The 20,883-nt window shown below is 40.8% G+C and overlaps 1 pseudogene; it reads right to left on the reverse strand.

The window, feature by feature from the left end:
* Positions 1 to 4,890: 4,890 nt before the first annotated feature.
* Positions 4,891 to 13,735, reverse strand: LOC100610969 (telomeric repeat-binding factor 1-like; annotated as a pseudogene).
* Between the last annotated feature and the right edge of the window lie 7,148 nt (positions 13,736 to 20,883).

Here is a 20,883-nt window from a genome sequence, read left to right on the forward strand (position 1 = left end):
TCACATTATTTCACAGACTATGTTTTTTTTTAAATTTTTTTATTTAAATATATTTTGGTGTACAAGTCATTGTTGGTTACATAGATAAATTGTATAGTGTTGAAGTCTGAGATTTTAGTAAACCCATCATTCGAGTAGTTTACATTGTACTGAATATGTAGTTTTTTTAATCCTTTACTCCCCTTCCACCCTACCCCTTCTCAGTCTCCAAAGTCCATTATTCCAGTGTGTATGCCTTTGCATACCCATAGCTTAGCTCCCACTTATAACTGAGAACATACAGTTTTGGTTTTCTATTTCTGAGTTATTTCACTTAGAATAATGGCCTCTGGCTCCATTCAAGTTGCTGCAACAGACATTATTTCATTCTTTTTTATGGCTAAGTAGTATTCCATGGTGTTGTATATGTACCACATTTTTTTTTGAGACAGGGTCTCACTCTGTTGTGCAGACTGGAATGCAGTGGCATGATCAGGCCTCACTGCAGCCGCTATCCCCCATAAAGTGATCATCTCAGCCCCTGGAGTAGCATGCACCTCACACCTGGCTAATTTTTTTTTTTTTTTTGGAATTTTAGTAGAGATGAGGTCTTGCTATGTTGCCTAGGCTAGTCTTGAACTCCTGGACTCAAGTGATTCTCCCACCTTGGCCTTCAAAAGTGCTGGGATTACAGACATGAGCCACTGCACCTAGCCTACTACATTTTCTTGATCTACTCATTAGTGGATGGACATTTAGGTTGGTTCCATAGTTTTGCAATTGTGAATTTTGCTACAATAAACATATACATACAAGTGTATTTTTGATATAATTACTTCTTTTTCTTTGGGTAGATATGCAGTAGTGGGATCGCTTCATTGAATGGTAGATCTACTACTTTTAGTTCTTTAAGAATTCTCCATACTATTTTCCATACAGGTTGTACTAATTTACATTGTCACCAACAGTGTTTAAGCATTCCCTCTTCACCACATCCACATCAACATCTCTTATTTTTTTGACTTTTTAATAATGGCCTTTCTTGTAGGGGTAAGGTGGTATCAGATTGTGGTTTTAATTTGCATTTTCCTGATGATTAGTGATGTTGAGTATTTTTTCATGTTTTTTGGCCATTTGTATTTTGTATATCTTCTTTTGAGAAATGTCTGTTCATGTCATTTGCCCACTTATTGATGGGACTTTTTTTTTTTTTGGCTGATTTGTTTGAGTTCCTTGTATATTCTAGATATTGGACCTTTGTTGGATGCATAGTTTGCAAATATTTTCTTTCATTTTATTCATTATCTGTTTACTGTGATTATTACTTTTGCTGTGCAGAAACTTTTTAGTTTAATTAGGTCCCATTTATTTATTTTTGTTTTGTTGCATTTGCTTTTGAGGTCATATTTGTTGGGAACAGGCCCCAAAATCTGGCTATGAACTGGCGCCAAAACTGGTCATAAACAAAATCTCTGCAGCACTGTGACATGCTCATGGTGACCTTGACACCCACGCTAGAAGGTTGTTGGTTTACCGGAATGAGGGCAAGGAACACCTGGCCCACCCAGGGCAGAAAACCACTTAAGGCATTCTTAAACCACAAACAATAGCATGAGCTATCTGTGCCTTAAGGACATGTTCATGCTGCAGATAACTAGCCAGAGCCCATCCCTTTACCTCGGCCCATCCCTTTATTTCCCATAAGGAATACTTTTAGTTAACTTATAATCTATAAAAACAATGCTTATCACTGGCTTGCTGTCAGTAAATATGTGGGTAAATCTCTGTTCAAGGCTCTGAGCTCTGAAGGCTGTGAGACCCCTGATTTCCCACTCCACAATCTATATTTCTGTATGTGTGTCTTTAATTCCTTTAGTGCCTCTGGGTTAGGGTCTCCCTGACCGAGCTGGTCTTGGCAAGTGGTGCCCATACATGGGGCTTGAACCCAGGTCAAAGAGTTGCCAGAGCGACAGTTGGAGAATGTGGAACTAAGCTGGAGGACACACGAGTACTCTTAAAGCAATCCCTGCGGTGAGTAAGAAAGGGAGCTTGGAAGCATCAAGGTAACAATGGGACAAGTGTGAGCTCTGGTTCGTTCCACCTTGGAACCTTTTCACACTAATGATGAGGAAGAAGGAAAGTGTAATGAGTAACAGAAGAGGTGACAGAGCAGGTTTGTTTGCCAGCTAAAGCTATAGCGGCAAAGGAGGGAGAGGTTCATCCCTACCCTTCTGTACCCCCTCCTTATTTTGAAGAAAAAGAGTGGCCTGGCCCTCCAGATCTTTCTTTTCCAGAGGATACTGGGTGAAAAGTAGTTGCCCCAGTGACTGTTCGAGCAGAGCCTCAAGCGACCACTCTCAGTTCTATTCAGGCAGGAATTCAGCGAGCTAGATGAGAAGGTGATTTAGAGGCTTGGCAGTTCCCTGTTAGAATACACCCCCCAGATCAACAGAGAAATATTATAGCTACATTTGAGCCTCTTCCTTTTAAATTCGGGAAACCCATGAGGGGCCCGTCCCTGGCCCCGTTCCAAACCGAGGCATTTCTGGCTCAGGCCATTCCCTCACGTCTGTACAATGTCTGTCCCCCACCACAGCCAGTAGTGCTGCAGTAGATTTTTGCTGCACAAAAACTGTGAGCCTTCTGCCTGGGGAACTCCCACAAAAAGTTCCAACAGGGGTCTGTGGACCCTTGCTAGCGGGGACGATAGGATTACTTCTAGGAAGGTCTAGTTTAAATTTAAAAGGGGTAGAAATACAAACAGGAGTCATTGATTCAGATTACAGTGGGGAAATTCAAATTGTTATATCTACTTATGTTCCCTGGAAAGCAGAGCCAGGAGAGCGTATAGCACAGCTCCTGATTGTGCCGTATATGGAAATGGGGAAAAGTGAAATTAAACTAACAGGAGGATTTGGAAGCACAAGTAAACAAGGCAAAGCAGCTTACTGGGTGAATCAAATTACTAATAAACATCCTACCTGTGAAATAACTATTCAGGGAAAGAAATTTAAAGGTTTGGTAGATACAGGAGCGGACATTTCAATTATTTCTCTACAGCACTGGCCATCCACTTGGCCAGTTCAACCCACTCAATTTAACACAGTTGGAGTTGGTAAAGCCCCTGAAGTATATCCAAGTAGTTATATTTTGCCTTGTGAAGGGCCCGATGAACAACCTGGGACTATTCAACCAATCATAACTTCTATACCTATAAATTTATAGGGAAGAGATTTATTGCAATGCTCAGTTATGATTTCATACAGTTGAACAACTGATGACAAAAACAAAAAAGAGGGAGAAACAGGGATTACAGGACAGCCCATATGTAATTGAATCTAACATTATTATCTTTAAACTTTTTTTTTTTTTTTTTTTTTTTTTACTCATCCATGTTTCTGTTTATATACAGGATAACAAATTCAGGAACAATGGGAAAGTAATATATGAAACCTTAATAAGAAATACAATAGAGATTACAAAACACTACCATTTGATTTTTTTATGCAAATACTTCAATCTTCCAATATTTTTACTCACTTGCTAAATAAAGCACATGACTCGAAATCCTAAATAATTCTGTTAGTCTAAATCTTTTAAAGAATAAAATGTTGGTGAAAAACCAAAATTGTTTAGTAAGGTATGTATGACCTTGTTTATTATCTATCATAGACATGAAGATGATCATAGTTAATACCAATTTAAGCTTTACAGAATACTGTTTTAGGCCCAATATTGATATGTTAAATGAAGGTATCAGAGAATCTTGTATTTATGGCATCAGGTTATAAAGATCTATTCAAAACCATTTTTGTCAAAGTTTAAACACTGGAGCAAAAGTCAAATTGTTTCTAAATGAGACACAAAATGATTCTTGCTAATAGTACAAATTTTGTCCCATGGGTAATACTATTGTCTTTTTCTTTTTTAAAAAAATTATTTTGATTTTTATTTTAGATTCAGGGAACACAGGGGCAGGTCTGTTAGCTGGGTATCCTGTGTGATGTTGAGGTTTGGGGTATGGATGATCCTGTCACCCAGGTAGTGAGCAGAGTCCCCAGTAGGTAGTTTTTCAGCTCTTGCTCCCGCTCCCCAACCTACCTCCCCAGTGTCTATTATTCCCATGGGTCCTCAGGTATTACTATTTTCAAGTTTTTTTCTTTACATGAAACTACTGAAAGCAAAAGTATGTCATGCTTATAGGTCACTCTGTACATTTATCATTCTATTAATAAACATCTTAAATAATTATGTAGTATATTAAGGCCATAAACCAAGTCATTATCTCCTATCAAAGGACTACTGTTATTCAATCATCTAGAAAATTCATTTTAGGCAGGACTCAGTGGCTCACGTCTGTAATCTCAGCACTTTGGGAGGCTGAGGTGGGTGGATCATGAAGTCAGGAGTTCGAGACCATCCTGACCAGCATGGTGAAACCCCGCCTCTACTAAAAATACAAAAATTAGCTGGGCGTGGTGGTGTGTGCCTGTAATCCCAGCTACTCAGGAGGCTGAGGCAGGAGAATCACTTGAACCCGGGAGGCAGAGGTTGCAGTGAGCTGAAATTGCGCCATTGCACTCCAGCCTGGGCGACAGAGAGAAACTCTGCCTTAAAAAAATAATTCATTTTAATGGGTTATGTTACAGGGTTGAGGTCAGCCTACAGACACAAAATAGGTTAACTGAAATTTTTTTTTTTTGTATCAGGTTTTAATTTTTTCATTGGAACAGGATTTGGGGGTGGGGATACTAAATGTGGCAGGGTTCAACAAATTTACATTTTATCAAAATAAAGTTCTTAAAGAATACAATGATAGCATATGCTTTAACTCTTATAGCACAAACCCACATATTAATTGATGGTCACAGAAAAATACTGTAATGGTTTAAACAAAAGTTTTAAAATACATCAATGACACAAGTTTCAAACAAAATGCAGTGATCAAAATACTTAACTGTCCTTTCATCAAGCTTTTACAAACACAATCAGTCTTCACTGTCTGAGCAAATCAGTTTTAGTTTCTTCATGGTCCTCCATCTGTCTTTTAATATGACACTTGTCCGGTTGTTGAATTTATAATGCAATAGTATTTTAGACCAGTTTCCCTCTCCATGTTTCCTCATGCCAGATCTCAAATTCTTGTCTTCTTCCCAAAGCCATGCCTGTCTTTTTCTAGCTTGATGTTTTTCAGGAGTTACCGGTTGACTCTTTGAAATAGGTATTCTGCTTTCAGTGGCTCTTCTGCTTTCTTTTTTTCTTTTTTGTACTTTGAAGAGTTCCTACTCTCCTTTCTTTCTTATTAAGGTCTTGTTGCTGGGTTCCATGTTGCAACTTAGATAAGAAAAGATTCTTGTGAGACCTTTTTCTTGTATCCAAATTAGCTTCAGTTTCCATTTCAACATCATTACCATTAGGTTTATCTTGAGAAATTATTGTTCTTGTTCTTTTACTTTCTACTACTTTTGCTGCTGCCTTCATTAGAAAGGTTGATGATTTTTCACTTAGCACATAATTCACATAACTCTTAATTTTCTCCATCATGTGATTGTAGCTGAAGTGTTGAAAAAAGGAATGAAATGTATCTTTCTGAGAGATTATCATAAGCAATTTGCTTTTGAGAGGCATATAAGAATTTGGATCACCAAATATTCTTTCAAAGACTTCTTCTGCTTCTGTAAAGTTGTCATTTTCCATACAAACAGCTATAGCCTGAATTTTAATTAAATTCTATATTTCTTCATGAAGTTTGTCATGTTCCTTTTCAATTGAACCCCAAATCATCAGGGCTGATTCCAAGGGTGTAATTCGTTCATCATTTTCAAACTGTGCATCAAGGGTTTTTCCTGCTGCAATGCTTGTCAAAAACTGACATATGCATATTGTTCTCAACTGGTAAGCTGTTAGACTGGATAGTCCATGAATAATAGCCTCTGCGCTGTTGCGGGTCCGGCAGAAGTCCTCAGGGCGGCCGTCGCGGAAAGCTCAGCAAAGAGAGAGGCAGAGGAAATAGAGCATCCAGCCAGCAGCCACAGCCTCGGCCTCAGCCACCAGGCCCGGGTCCTCCTCCTCCTCCTCGGGGGCTCCCACCTGCACCCGGCACTCGAGCAGTTCCTGGCACTCGAACTGCTCCTCGTCGTTTCTCTCTGTTTCTGCCATCTGCTCCTCAGTAGGGTTGGCATCCCTACCATCTGCACAGCCCCAAGGGCTCGGGGCCCAGCTTTAAATTTTTTGAGCCTTCCTAAAAGCCAGATGTTATCAGCAGCTGAACAGCATCTACAGAAACCAGCTGCAAAGACAGAAGCAGAACAACTGGTTTGGTGGAGATATCCAATACCAAAAAGTTGAGAAATAGGTAAAATAATAACTTGGGGTAGAGGTTATGCTTGTGTTTCTCCAGGCCAAAATCAACACTGATTTGGATACCCTCAGGACACCTGAAACCTTATCATGAACCAGATGCTGAGGAAGAGATTCTGGGAGGATCCCGAGTACCCCCCAGTTGCAGTCATGTCAAGACTGATGCTGAGGAGGACCCCAACTGTCATGAGCAACACCCATCGAATACAGCCATCCACCTGGGAACAGATCAAGAAGCTGTCACAGATGGTGGAAGAAAACCTGAGGAAAGCGGGACAACCAGTCACAATGAGTAATTTAATGGTAGCTATGATAGCAGTGATCACCATTGCCGTGAGTATTCCTTCAACAAGGGCTGACACAGAGATCAGTTATACTTATTGGGCATATTTGTCAATCTTGGCTGGCAATAATGCCTGGATATAATCACTTTATGACACAGTTACACATGCTTTCTGGTCTCAATATTTACCATAATAAGTCTGCTCCTATAATTGAGGCATACCGCCCTCAAAAATCTATTTGTAAACAAAATTGAACCTGGCCAGAAAAAATGAACGTACTTTTTTAGGAAGATTGCATTGCAGAACAGGCAGAGGTGCTGCACAACGATTCCTATGGAATCATTATTGATTGGTCCCCTAAGGGGATGTTTAGCTTGAATTGCACCTCTTAGTCTGCATGTCACAGCCACACTGTGTTCAACTGGTCCGAACAGAATGGTCAGATGGTACAAATGGTAAGACGTATGGCAAGAGTTCCTATTATCTGGAACCATGGCAGTATAGTGGCACCTCAACCTCAAATGATATGGCCCATTGTAGGAGCTAAACATAAGGATTTGTGGCAACTGTTAATAGCTCTTAATAAGATCAAAATTTGGGAAAGAATAAAAAAGCATCTAGAAGGACACTCTGCAAACTTGTCTTTGGATATTGCAATATATATATATATATATATATATATATATATTTAAAGCATCCCAGGCACACCTGACCTTAATGCCAGAACTGGAGTGCTCGAAGGAGCTGCAGACAGATTAGCAGCTAGTAACCCATTAAAATGGATAAAAACACTTAGAAGCTCTGTGATTTCAATGATGATTGTGCTTTTAATCTGTATTGTTTGTCTTTATATAGTCTGCAGATGCTGATCTTGACTCCTGTGAGAAGTAGCTCACCATGACAAAGCTGCCTTTGCTTTTATCGCTTTGCAAAACAAAGAAGGGGGACAAGTTGGGAACAGGCCCCAAAATCTGGCCATAAACTGGCCCCAAAACTGGTCATAAACAAAATCTCTGCAGCACTGTCACATGCTTGTGATAGCCTGACGCCCACGCTGGAAGGCTGTCGGTTTACCGGAATGAGGGCAAGGAACAGCTGGCCCACCCAGGGCGGAAAACCACTTAAGGCATTCTTAAACCACAAACAATAGCATGAGCTATCTGTGCCTTAAGGACATGTTCATGCTGCAGATAACTAGCCAGAGCCCATCCCTTTACCTCGGCCCATCCCTTTATTTCCCATAAGGAATACTTTTAGTTAATCTATAGAAACAATGCTTATCACTGGCTTGCTGTCAATAAATATGTGGGTAAATCTCTGTTCAAGGCTCTCAGCTCTGAAGGCTGTGAGACCCCTGATTTCCCACTCCACAATCTATATTTCTGTGTGTGTGTCTTTAATTCCTGTAGCGCCGCTGGGTTAGGGTCTCCCCGACCGAGCTGGTCTCGGCACATATTCATAAATTATTTGCCTGGGCCAATGTCCAGAAGAATTTTTCATAGGTTTTCTACTAGAATTTTAATGTTTTCATGTCTTAGATTTAAGTATTTGATCCATCTTGAGTTGATTTTTATAAAAGGTGAGATATAGGGATCCAGTGTCATTCTTCTACATGTGGATATCCAGTTTACCTAGCACGATTTATTAAATAGAGTGTCTTTTTCTCAATTTATGTTTTTGTGTGCTTTGTTGGAGATCAGTAGGTTGTAGGTGTTAGGCTTTATTTCTGGGTTCTCTATTCTATTCCATTTGTGTATCTACTTTTATGCCAGTACTCTGATGTCTTGGTAACTGTAGTCTTGTAGTATAATTTGAAGTCAGGTAATGTTATGGCTCCAGATTGGCTATTTTTGCTTAGGACTGCTTTGGCTGTTTGGACTCTTGTGGTTCCCTGTGAATTTTAGGATTAACTTTTTAAATCTTTAAAAAATAATGTTGGTATTTTGATAAGAATTACATTGAATCTGTAGATTGCTTTGAGCTGTATTCTCATTTCCGCTATATTGATTCTTTCAATCCATGAGCATGGGATGTGTTTTCATTTGTGTCCTCTACGATTTCTTTTAGTACTTTTGTAGTTGTCATTGTAGAGCTCTTTTACCCCATTGGTTAAGTATAATCCTAGGTGTTTTTGTGTTTTTTTTGTTTTGTTTTGTTTTGTTTTTTGTAGCTATTGTAACAGGGATTGAGTCCCTGATTTCCTCAGCTTGGTCATTGGTTATAGCAGGGCTACTGATTTGTGTATACTGATTTTGTAACTTGAGACTACTGAATTCATTTATCAAATATAGTTGTCTTTTGGAGGAGTCTTTAGGGATTTCTACATATAAAATCCTATCATTGGCAAACAGGAATATTTTCACTCCTTCTTTTCCAATTTGAATAACCTTTATTTCTTTCTCTTGCCTGATTGCTCTGGCTGTGACTTCCAGTACTATGTTAAATAGAAGTAGTGAAAGTGGCCATCCTTGATTTGTTCCAGTTCTCAGCGGGAATGCTTTCAACTTTTCCTGATTTACTATGATAAAGTCTGTGGGTTTGTCATATATGGCTTTTATAATTTTGAGGTATGTCCCTTCTATACTTAGTTTGTTAAGGATTTTTATCTTAAAGTTATGCTGGAATTTATTGAATGCTTTCTCTGAATCTATTAAGATGATCATATGGTTTTTGTTTTAATTCTGTTTATGTGATGTATCACATTTATTGACTGACTTGTGTTAAACCATTCCTGCATCCCTAGGATGAAACCCACTTTATCATAGTGTATTATCTTTTTTGAGGTGCTGTTGGATTCAGTTTGCTAGTATTTTTGTGAGGTTGTTTGCATCTGTGTCCATCAGGGATATTGGTCTGTCATTTTTTTTGTTGTTTTTATGTTCTTTACTGGTTTTTGTATCAGGGTGATACTGGTTTCATCAAATGAGTTAGGGAAGTTTCCCTGTTAATCTTTTGTAATAGTTTCAGTAGGATTGGTACCAATTCTTCTTTGAATGTCTGGTATAATTCAGCTGTGAATCATCTGGAACTGGGCTTTATTTTTGGCAATTTTTAACTTACTGATTCAGTCTCGCTGCTTGTTAATGGTCGTTCAGGGTATATATTTCTTCCTGATTTAATCTAGGAAGGCCATATGTTTCAAGGAATTTATTCATTTCCTCTAGATTTTCTAGTTTGTGTGCATAGAGGTGTTCACAGTAGTTTCAAATGATCTTTTGTATTTCTTTGGTGTCAGTTTTAATGTCTCCATTTTCATTTCTAATTGAGCTTATTTGAATCTTCTCTCTTCTTTTCTTGGTTAATCTACCTAATGCTCTATCAACTTTTTAAATCGTTCCAAATAATCAAGTTTTCGTTTTGTTGATCTTTTTGATTTCATTTTTTTTTGTTTCAGTGTCATTAGTTGTGTTCTGATCTTTGTTATTTCTTTTCTTCTGCTGGCTTTTAGTTTGGTTTGTTATTGTTTTTCTAGTTCCTTGAGGTGTGACCTTAGGTTGTCAATTTGTGATGTTTCAGATTTTTTGATGTAGGCATTTAGTACTATAGACTTTCCTTTTAGCACTGCTTTTGCTGTAACTCAGGGATTTTGATAACCTGTGTCATTATTATTAATCATTTTGAATAATGTTTAAATTTCCATCTTGATTCCATTGTTAACCCAAAAGTCAGTCAGGAGCAGATTGTTTAATTTTCATGTATTTGTATAGTTTTGAGGGTTCCTTTCAGAGTGGATTGCTAGTTTTATTCCACTGTGTTCTGAAAAGTTACTGGGTATGATTTCAATTTATTAAAATGTTTTGAGACTTGTGGCCTATTATATGCTCTATTTTAGACAATGTTTTATGTGCTGATGAAAAGAAAGTATATTCTGTTGTTCTTGGGTAGAAGTTCTGTAAATATCTGTAAGGTCCATTTGTTCTGGAGTGCAGCTTAAATTCAGTGTTTCTTTGTTGACTTTCTGCCTTGAGGATCTGTCCAGTGCTGTCAGTGGAGTGCTGAAGTTCCCTACTATTATTGTGTTGCTGTCTATGTTTTTTCTTAGGACTAGTAGTAATTGTTTTATGAATCTAGGATCTCCAGAGTTAGGTGCATGTATATTTAGGATTGTAATTTTTTTCTGGGGATTGATCCTTTTATCATTTCATCATGACTTTCTTTGTATTTTTTTATTGTTGTTGCTTTAAAGTTTGTTTTATCTGATACAAGAATAGATACTCCTGCTCTCTTTTGGTTTCCATTTGCATTTAGTATATATTCTATCCCTTGTACCTTGAGTCTATATGAGTCCTTACATATTAGGCAAGTCTCTTGAAGATAGCATACATTTGGTTTGTGATTTTTAAACTCTATTCTGCCAATCTGTTATCTTTTAAGTGGAGCATTTAGGCCATTTATATTCAAGGTTAATGTTGGAGTGTGAGGTGCTGTTCTATTCATCATATTAGTTGATACCTATACTTTGTTTTCTTCATTGTGTTATTGTTTCATAGGCCCTCTGAGTTTTATGCTTTCAAGAGGTTCTATTCTGTTGGATATTGATCTTTTGTTTCAAGATTTAGAACTAATTTTAGCATTTCTTGTAGAGCTGGTCTGGTAGTGATAAATTCTCTCAGCATTTGTCAGAAAAAGACTATTTATCTTCCATGTATGAAACTTAGTTTTGCTGGATACCAAATTCTTGACTGACAGTCATTCTGTTTAAGGAGGCTAAAGATAGGACCCCATTCCCTTCTGGCTTGTAAAGTTTCTGCTTAGAAGCCTGCTGTTAGTCTGATAGGTTTTCCTTCTTAGGTTACCTGATGCTTTTATCTCACTTCTCTTTGAGTTTAGAAAGCCTAATGACTGTTTGCCTTGGTGATACCCTTTTTGCAATGAATCTCTTAGGATTTCTCTCAGGCTTCTTGTATTTGGATATCTAAATCTCTATCAAGGTCCGGGAGATTATCCTCGATTATTCCCTAAAATAAGTTTTCCAAACTTTTTGCTTTCTCTTCTCCCTCAGGAACACCATTCCTTTTTAGGTTTAGCCCTTTTACACAATCCCATGTTTTTTGGAGACTTTGTTCATTTATTTTGATATTTAAAAAAATTGTCTGAGTTAATTCAAAAGCCTTGTCTTTGAACTGTGAAATTCATTCTTCTACCAGGTCTAGTGTATTCTTAAAACTTTCCACTACATTTTGTAATTCCCTAAATGTGTAATTCATTTGCAAAAGTTCTGATTGTTTTTTCTTTAAAATATCCATCTTTTAGAAAATTTTTCATTCATATTCTGATTTTTTTTAATATTTCTTCAGATTGGTTTTTACATTTCTTTCGTATCTCCTTTAGTAGCTTAACAATCAACCTTTTGAATTTTTTATCTGGTTTTTCAATGATTTCTCTTGGTTTGGATCCATTCTTGGAGAGTTGGTGTGAATTTTTGAGGGTGTTATAGAACCCTATTTTGCCACATTGCCAAAATTACTTTTTTTGGTTCCTTCTCATTTGGCTAGACTATTTTTTCTTTTTCTTTTTCTTTTTTTTTTTTTTTTAAGTATTTATTGATCATTCTTGGGTGTTTCTCAGAGAGGGGGATGTGGCAGGGTCATAGGATAATAGTGGAGAGAAGGTCAGCAGATAAACACGAGAACAAAGGTCTCTGGTTTTCCTAGGCAGAGGTCCCTGCGGGCTTTGGCCCTGTTTGTGTCCCTGGGTACTTGAGATTAGGGAGTGGTGATGACTCTTAATGAGCATGCTGTCTTCAAGCATCTGTTTAACAAAGCACATCTTTCACCGCCCTTAACCCATTTAACCCTGAGTTGACACAGCACATGTTTCAGAGAGCAGGGGGTTGGGGGTAAGGTTATAGTTTAACAGCATCCCAAGGCAGAAGAATTTTTCTTAGTACAGAACAAAATGGAGTCTCCTACGTCCACTTCTTTCTACACAGACACAGTAACAATCTGATCTCTCTTTCTTTTCCCCACATTTTCCCCTTTTCGACAAAACCGCCATCATCATCATGGCCCGTTCTCGATGGTCACTATCTCTTCGGAGCTGATGGGCACACTTCCCAGATGGGGCGGCCTGGCAGAGGCGCTCCTCACTTCCCAGACGGGGTGGCCGGGCAGAGGAGCTCCTCACTTCCCAGATGAGGCGGCCGGGCAGAGGCGCTCCTCACTTCCCAGATGGGGCGGCCGGGCAGAGGCGCACCTCACTTCCCAGATGGGGTGGCGGCCAGGCAGAGGTGCTCCTCACCTCCCAGATGGGGTGGCAGCTGGGCAAAGGCGCTCCCCACATCCCAGATGATGGGCGGCCGGGCAGAGGCGCTCCCCACCTCCCAGACGGGACGGCCGGGCAGAGGCGCTCCCCACTTCCCAGATGAAGAGCAGCCGGGCAGAGGTGCCCCCCACTTCCCAGATGGGGCGGCCGGGCAGAGGCGCTCCTCACATCCCAGACAGGGCGACCGGGCAGAGGCGCTCCTCACATCCCAGACGGGGCGGCCGGGCAGAGGCGCTCCTCACATCCCAGACGGGGCGGCCGGGCAGAGGCGCTCCTCACATCCCAGACGGGGCGGCCGGGCAGAGGCGCTCCTCACCTCCCAGACGGGGCGGCCGGGCAGAGGCACTCCCTACCTCCCAGACAAAGAGCGGCTGGGCAGAGGCGCCCCTCACTTCCCAGGTGGGGCAGCTGGGCAGAGATGCCACTCACCTCCCAAACGGGGTGGCAGCCGGGCAGAGGCACTCCTCACCTCCCAGACGGGGTGGCGGCCAGGCAGAGACGCCCCTCACCTCCCAAACGGGGTGGCCGGGCAGAGGCACTCCTCACCTCCCAGATGGGGCAGCCGGGCAGAGATGCCCCTCACCTCCCAGATGGGGCAGCCAGGCAGAGGCACCCACTTCCCAGATGGGGAGGCCAGGCAGAGGCACCCACTTCCCAGATGGGGCGGCCGGGCAGAGGCGCTCCCCACCTGCCAGACGAAGGGCGGCCGGGCAGATGCGCCCCTCACTTCCCAGGCAGGGCGGCCGGGTAGAGACGCCCCTCACCTCCCAGATGGGGTGGCGGCTGGGCAGAGGCGTTCCTCTCTTCCCAGAGGGGGCGGCCAGGCAGAGGCGCTCCTCACTTCCCATTCGGGGCAGCCAGGCAGAGGCGATCCTCACTTCCTCCCAGAGGGGGCAGCCAGGCAGAGGCGCTCCTCACTTCCCAGAGGGGGCGGCCAGGCAGAGGCGCTCCTCACTTCCCTTTCAGGGCAGCCGGGCAGAGGCGCTCCTCACTTCCTCCCAGATGGGGCGGCCGGGCAGAGGCACTCCTCACTTCCCATTCGGAGCAGCCGGGCAGAGGTGCTCCTCACTTCCTCCCAGATGGGGCAGCCGGGCAGAGGCACTCCTCACTTCCCAGACGGGGCAGCTGGGCAGAGGCACTCCTCACATCCCAGACGATGGGCAGCCAGGCAGAGACGCTCCTCACTTCCTAGACAGGGTGGCAGCCTGGCAGAGGCGCTCCTCACCTCCCAGACGGGATGGCCGGGCAGAGGGGCTTCTCATGTCCCAGACGATGGGTGGCCAGGCAGAGACGCTCTTCACTTCCTAGACAGGGTGGCCGACAGGCAGAGGCTGTAATCCTAGCACCTTGGGAGGCCAAGGCAGGCGGCTGGGAGGTGGAGGTTGTAGCGAGCCGAGATCACGCCACTGCACTCCAGCCTGGGCAACATTGAGCATTGAGTGAGCAAGACTCCGTCTGCAATCCCAGCACCTCGGGAGGCCGAGGCAGGCAGATCACCTGAGGCCAGGAGCTGGAGACCAGCCCGGTCAACACGGCGAAACCCCGTCTCCACCAAAAATACAAAAAACAGTCAGGAGTGGCGGCGCGTGCCTGGAATCCCAGGCACTCGGCAGGCCAAGGCAGGAGAATCACTGGAGCCCGAGGCAGGGAGGTTGCAGTGAGCCGAGATCATGGCGGCACAGTCCAGGCTCTGCAAGAGAGGGAGACCGTAGAAAGAGGGAGATGAGAGGGAGAGGGAGACCGTAGAAAGAGGGAGATGAGAGGGAGAGGGAGAGGGAGGACTATTTTTTCTAATTATTCTTGAATTGATTTTTTATTAAACTGTGTTTTAAAAATTTCTTTCCCCCTTTAAGGATTTGAGTTTAATGTTTACAGTTTATTGTAGCCTATTCAGTTCTCAGTGCTTTCAAGGCTGAAGACTCTGTATGAGTTCCTTGTTTATAGAGAGTCTTTGTATGTTAACTTCCCCAGATGCTTGTTTTAGTAGCAGTGTGCTTGGTATATGATTAAGTTCACTGTTTCCTGTGGGGTTGGAGTGGCAGAGGTATCTTTTGAAACTTGTCTCTTTCCCCTGTAGTCTGCACTTTTTTATGTATTTATTTTTCTTCTGTATTTTATTTATTGGGTTGAATAGTTTACGCTTCAGGTCAGTAGAGGGGGTGTCCCCAGATAGAAACTGGCTGTGTCTAAAACAGGTGGATAAATAGAATACCCCATGGTGGGAAGAGGTCCCAGCCTTGAAAACAGTGGCTGGAGGAGCTCTCAGTGTAATGCACTAAGGTCTTATCAGGGGAAAGGGTGGGAGCCATGTCAGCTCCCCTGCCAGGCTAGCCGGAAAGCAATCCCATTTCCAGTCACACTCCTGACTCAGTGTTTCAGCTATTCAGATCAGACAGATACCTCTTTTTATCTGAAAGAATATTGATAGTCCAAGTAGAGAAGTATTGTGACTCTACTCCTCATGTAAGCCTGAACCTGGAGGGCACTACTTCTGTGGGGATACAGTCACCTTGAAGTGTTCCAGAAAAGCTGTCTACAGATGCACCCATGCTGAGCTCCCATGGTGGAAGCCCAAGCTTTGTCTTCAATGGTGGACGACTGGGAAAAGAAGTCCCCTTCTCCAAGACCCTTCACAAGCACCAGGGCTGCCTGACTGTTAAGGTAGAACCGCAGACTTTCCCTGCTGAGCCCAGCACCTTACCTGTACCTCTGCTGAAGGAAACTTCCCACAAGTAGAAATTTCTGGAATGCAAGGCCTTCCATCTGGATTTTTTTTTTTTTTGTCCTACAAGGGTGCTACTTTGATGTGGTATGCTGCCACTTCCCCTAGGAGTAGGAGTCCCTGAGAGCCAGACTACTCTGAATGCTGCCGCTTCTCTGGGTCTAGCTGCCCAGTGGAGCTGGCACATTCCAGGCTGTTGCTGGGGAGTGTCTGCAGGGGATCCAGTGATATGGCCTGTCTTCAAGTCTCCCAGCAGTGGGTACCAACACCAGCACTGATGGGGGTGACAGGGGAGTGATGTCGACTCTTTGAGTTTCCTCAGTTATAAATAGCCTTAGTATGACAGCTTTCTGTAATGCCAGTTGCAGTAGTAATTATCTGGTCATGTGGACAGACTCAGGACCTCCTGGTTAGCCAGGATGCTGCAGGCAGTGGTGATAGCTGAGGTCACACACAAGTTTTTTCCTTTCTAGACACTGTTATTCTACCTGGAGATGCTGTAGTGGACTGTATTGGTTGGCCTCCAGCCAAGAGATAGCGATTGCAAGAGAGCACCAGCTGTGGTGGTAGTGGTGAGATTTGTGCTTGCTTTACATTACCCAGGGGAGGTACTTTGGTGTCTCAGGCAATGGTGGGACCATAGAGCTCCCAAAAGTTTCTGCGTTTTGTGTTAAGCTGGTGGAGGAGCAAAAGCAGGTGTGGGCTACATCAGACTGGTCTGTGCTCTGTCTTCCACATGCTGGGCAAGAAGTGGCCCTCACAGGCTATGTAGACAAATTGGTACACTGTGGGTAAAAGTTCCAAGTATGCAAAACAATCTTATTAGTTAGAACATTCCAAGACCTCAATTCCCAGTAGCTGGACAAGGACCATTCATGACAATAGACCCTTCTGAAAATGTACAAGTTTGAGCAACTCAGACCTACTGAGTCAACTGTTTCCTGTACAGTCTACCTTCCTGGCCCTAGGCTCAGGCTCTCTTAAAGGAAAACTACTGTATTTTATAATAGATATATTAATAATATTAGCATGAGAATGTCCAACATTTGGAGGAGCTGGTGCAAGATATAGACTTGAAGAAACAATTAATTCACCGATAAAGCCATTGTATACATCTTCATATTTTCTTCATATTTTTGTAGTAATTTGATTGCTTCTTCCCTTGGTCTAATGATATTTGTGCTTTATGATACACTTACCTATAGTTATTTAGCATATTAGTTAGCTGGTGGTTAACTAGATCTAGTTCCTCAAGCCAATAATTTTTCACTGATATCAGATCCTGAGCGAGACTCCGTCTCAAAAAAAAAAAAAAAAAAAAAAAAAAGGAGGCTTTAATTAAATTTCACAATACATATAATTACCGTTATTTGTATTATATGACTTATTAACATAAGGTAATAGAACCTTACCAGCAATGCTAATGTTATACCATATCGTGCAATGGTAGTAGTACAGTTCTGTTTCATTCCACAAGTCAGTAAGAGTTATTATACCTTACCCAACATAATTGGCTCTTGACCACTTAGCAGATGTTCTTAGGGACAGATGTCATCACAAGGGACCAGGATTCCTTTATTTCCAGGTTCCAAGTAAGATGGTAACTGATGGCTTTAACACAGACTGGGTGGCTTTAACAGCAGAAATTTATTTTCTCATAGTTCTGGAGGCTAGAAGTCCAATATTAAGGTGTTGACAGGCTTAGTGTCTTCTGAGATCTCTCTTTGGCTTGCAGGTACCCACCTTCTTGGTTGTCCTTACAGGATCTTTCCTCTGTGTATGTGACTCTGGTTTTTCTTTGTATATCCAAATTTTCTCTTCATATAAGGACACCAGTCAGATTGGATCAGGGCCCATCCTAAAAGGCTTCATTTTAACTAAATTGCCTCTTTAAAGGCCCTATTTCCAAATATAGTCACATTCTGAGGTACTAGGAGTTAGGGCTTCAACATAGGAATTTTAGGCAGGGACACAATTCAGCCCATTAATATATGAAAACAAAACTAGTCATATTGTCATGATTTTACTGAAATGTTCCATTGTATACTGTTATGTACCATCTCTTTCTCATGGTAAGTCTGAGTGTAATTCACAATGGTTCCTATTTCTGTGAACTGCATTACAGGATACAACTTATTTTGAACCATTCTTGGAGTGAGGGCAGGCAGAGTATACCAATGTAAATTACTCTTAACCTACTAATTTGCTATCTTTATGAATTTGGCTATTCTGAACATTTGGTATAAATGGAATCAGGTAATATTTGATCTATTTCAGTTAATTTTCATGTATGATATAAGGAAACAAGGTGACTTTACTCTTTTGCCTGTGGTTATTTAGTTGTCCCAGAACCAGTTGTTGAAAAGACCTTTCATTCTCCATTAAATTGTCTTGGCACCCTTGTCAAGAATCAGTTGTCCACAAATGTAAGGGTTTATTGCTGGATTCTCAATTCTATTTTATTGCTCTATGTATCTATTGTTATGCCAGTTTTGATTGCTGTAGTTTTGTAGTAAGTTTTTAAATCAGGGGCTGTGAGTCCTCCTGCTTAGTTTTTCTTTATCAGGATTGTTTTGGCTATTTGGGCCTTGAAATTCATTATTAATTTTAGGATTAAAGTTTCAATTTCTACAAAATGGGTCATTTGAATTTTGATAGGGATTGCATTGAATCTGTAAGTCATTTTGGGTAGTATTGACATCTTAATAGTAAGTCTTTCAGTCTATAAACATGGAATGCCTTTTTATTTAGGTCTTTAATTTATTTCAATAATGTTTTGTAGTTTTCAGTGTACAAGCCTTGCACCTCCTTTGTTAAATTTATTCCTAAATATTTTCTTCTTTTTGATGCTATTGTAAATGGAATTGTTTTCTTCATTTAGTTTTATTATTGCTAGTGTAGATGTAGCGTGGTTTTGTGTGTTGATTTTGTATCCTGGAACTTTGCTGAATTCATTTATTAGCTTTACCTATTTTTTTTAGGTGTGTGTATTCTTTAGGATTTTCCACATATAAGTTCATGTCATTAGCATATAGAGATAGTTTTACTTCTTCCTTTCCAATTTGGATGCTTTCTATTTCTTTTCTAATTGCTGTAGCTAGAACTTCCATTACAATGTTTAATAAAATTGGTGAAAGCAAACAGCCTTGTACTGTTACAGGTCTTAGAGAAAACAATTCAGACTCTCACCATTGAGTATCATTATAAAATGTACCTCTTCATCTCTATTAACATGTTTTCTTTAAAGCCTACTTTGGCTGATAATAGTATAGTCTCTCCAGTTTTCTTATGGTTTATCTTTATATGATATACATTTTTCCATCGTTTTACTTTCTATCCACTTTTATCTTTGAACCTAAAGTATCTCTCCTTAGATAAGATACAGTTGGATATTATTTCATCCATTCTTGCAATCTCTGACATTTTATTGGATTGCTTAATCCATTCACATTTAATATTATTATTAATATAGTTGGATTTGTGTCTGCAATTTTACTTTTTCTTTTCTGCATATGTTGTGCCTTTCTTGTTCCTCTGTTCCCTTTTGTCTACTTTCTTTTTCATTAAGTGAATATTTTATAATGTTAGAATTTATTCTATTTTTTACTACATTTTTTGTTAGTTTCTTATTCGTTACTTTAGACTCTCCCTATACATCTCAACTTACCAGAATCTGCTAAATAGTCTATTAGAGATAGGAAAAGCCAGTGTTTTTTCTACTCTCACACACTTAACACACATTTATGATACCAGATGTGTAGGAATTTCTGTCCACACACCAAGCAATCTGTTGTCCAGCATACACCAGCACACACATCAATTCAATTCAATTCTAACACTATCAATCTGGAGATAATGTCAGATCTCACAGGTTATGTGCTCAGTCTCACAAGACTGCCTCTTACTTCACATGCCAGTGGCATACCCAAGTGGTTTTACCTGTGTTTATGACCAACCAGCTATATCATATTTTTTATACAAAATTTTAATTTGTAATTTTTGTGGGTACATAGTAGGTATATACATTTATGGGGTACATGAGATGTTTTGATATAGGTGTGATGCATAATAATCACATCATGGAGAATGGGGTATCCACCCCCTTAACCATTTATCTTTTGTGTTACAAACAATCCAATTATACTCTTTTAGATATTTAAAAATGTACACTAATTATTGACTATAGTCACCCTGTCGTGCTATCAAACAGTAGGCCTTATTCATTCTTTCTGACTATAATTTTAAACCCATTAAACATCATCAAATCCCCTCACCAGCCCCACTGCCTTTCCCAGCCTCTGCTAACTAACCTTTTACTCCCTATCTCCACGGTACAACTCTATTGATTTTAGATCCCACAAATAAGTGAGAACATACAAAGTTTGTCTTTCTGTGCCTGGCTCATTTAACTTAACATAATGACCCCCAGTTCCATCCATGTTGTTGCAAATGACTAGATCTCATTCATTTTCATGGCTTAATAGCAGTTCATTTTGTATATGTACTTTTCTTAACTTTTATTTTAAGTTCAGGGGTACAAGGGTAGGTTTGTTACATAGGTAAACTTATGTCATAGGAATTTGTTGTACAGATTATTTCATCACCCAGGTATTAAGCCTAGTACCCATTAGTTATTTATCCTAATCCTCTCCTTCTTCCCACCCTCCACCTTCTGAAAGGCCCCAGTGTTTGTTGTTCCCCTCTACATGTCCATGTGTTCTCATCATTTAGCTCCCACTTAAAAGTGAGAACATGTGTTATTTGGTTTTCTATTCCTGTGTTAGTTTGCTAATGATAATGGCCTTTAGTTCCATCTACATCTCTGCAAAGGATATTATCTCATTATTTCTTATGGCTACATAGTATTCCATGGTGCATATGTACCACATTTTCTTAATTCTATTATTGATGGGCAGTTAGGTTGATTCCATGTCTTTGCTATTGTGAATAATGCTGCAATGAACATACACGTGCATGTGTCTTTATAATAGAATGATTTATATTCCTTTGGGTATATACCCAGTAATGGGATTGCTATGTTGAATGGTATTTTTGTCTTTAGGTCTTTGAGGAATCACCACACTGTCTTCCACAATTGCTGAAATAATTTACATTCCCACCAACGGTGTGTAAGCATTCCTTTTATGCCACAACCTTGCCAGCATCTGTTATATTCTGATATTTTAATAACAACCATTCTGACTGGTGTAAGATGGTATCTCATTGTGGTCTTGCTTTGCATTTCTCTAATGATCAATGATGTTGAGCTTTTTT

The sequence above is a fragment of the Pan troglodytes genome, chromosome X (assembly GCF_028858775.2).
Source record: "Pan troglodytes isolate AG18354 chromosome X, NHGRI_mPanTro3-v2.0_pri, whole genome shotgun sequence".
NCBI classification, from domain to species: Eukaryota; Metazoa; Chordata; class Mammalia; order Primates; family Hominidae; genus Pan; species Pan troglodytes.